Source organism: Gossypium hirsutum, chromosome A08 (genome assembly GCF_007990345.1).
Source record: "Gossypium hirsutum isolate 1008001.06 chromosome A08, Gossypium_hirsutum_v2.1, whole genome shotgun sequence".
NCBI classification, from domain to species: domain Eukaryota; kingdom Viridiplantae; phylum Streptophyta; class Magnoliopsida; order Malvales; family Malvaceae; genus Gossypium; species Gossypium hirsutum.
In genome coordinates, this window is record NC_053431.1 from 76,536,576 (window position 1) to 76,537,794 (window position 1,219).

Below are 1,219 nucleotides of genomic sequence, written 5' to 3' on the forward strand. Positions count from 1 at the left end.
GAGTTTTGAGCCCCTAGATTGATGCTTGTTGATTTTTGAGTGCTGTCTCGGTATTCTGAAAATGAGTTTCTAACACTGAGATGAATTTTGTTAGCATCTCCTCAAGGTTTGGCTTTTTCTCTTATTGGTAGGGTGGTTGTTGGAAACCCGGAGGATGTTGTAGCCTTTGATTTCCTTGACCGCCCCACGAGAAATTGGGATGGTTCTTCCAACCTGCATTATAAGTGTAAACATACGGGTTATTTTGGGGTCTAGAGTTATTGTTACCCATATATTGGACTTGTTCCTCCTCGATGCTAGGGTTGAAGGGTTGATATTCTGTGCATGCTCCTCCTCCATTCGAATTGCACCTCATCACTAGATGTACCTGAGTAAAACCACACAAACCGTCAATCTTTTTATTTAAGAGTTCTACTTGGTTAGATAGCATAGCAACCGCGTTGAGGTTGAAAACACCGACTGCTTTCATCGGCTTTGTTTTCATAACTTGCCACTGATAGTTATTCAGTGACATCTCCTCAATAAATTCGTAAGCCGCCTCAGGTGTCTCATTATTGATAGTTCCTCCAACAGTTGCATCAATCATCTACTGAGTCGAAGGATTCAGGCCATTATGAAACGTTTGAACCTGTAGCCAAAGCGGTAACCCATGGTGAGGGCATCTTCTCAAAAGGTCATTGTATCTCTCCTATGCATCGTATAATGTTTCTAAATCCATCTGCACAAAAGAAAAGATATCATTACGTAATTTGGCTATTTTAGCCGGCGAAAAATATTTTAATAAAAACTTTTTGGTCATTTGTTCCCAAGTAGTGATTGACCCTCATGGTAACGAGTTCAACCATTGTTTAGCCTTATTCCTTAACAAAAAGGGAAACAACCGAAGGCGAATGGCATCATCAGAAACGCCATTAATTTTAAAGGTATCACAAGATTCAAGGAAATTTCCTAAATGAGCGTTCGGATCCTCGTCCTGCAAACCATCAAACTGAACAAACTATTGTATCATTTGAATTGTGTTAGGTTTCAGTTCAAAATTATTTGTAGCAATAGCAGGTCTAACTATACTTGACTCAGTTCCTGTTAAATTAGGTTTAGTATAATCATACATAGAGCGTCGAGCAGGATTCTGATTTATTGGATTAGCAGCAATCGCAGGAGGTAACGGATTTTCTTGGTTTTCAGCCATCTCCTCGGTTGTGGTTGAATTATCGTCCTC

General features: G+C 39.8%; 1 non-coding gene across 1 annotated transcript; it reads left to right on the forward strand.

Moving 5' to 3' along the window:
- The first annotated feature begins 644 nt into the window (after positions 1-644).
- On the forward strand, positions 645-751 carry LOC121205358 (small nucleolar RNA R71). Its single transcript, XR_005900439.1, has one exon. It is a non-coding gene; the product is annotated as a small nucleolar RNA R71 (small nucleolar RNA).
- Positions 752-1,219: the final 468 nt, after the last annotated feature.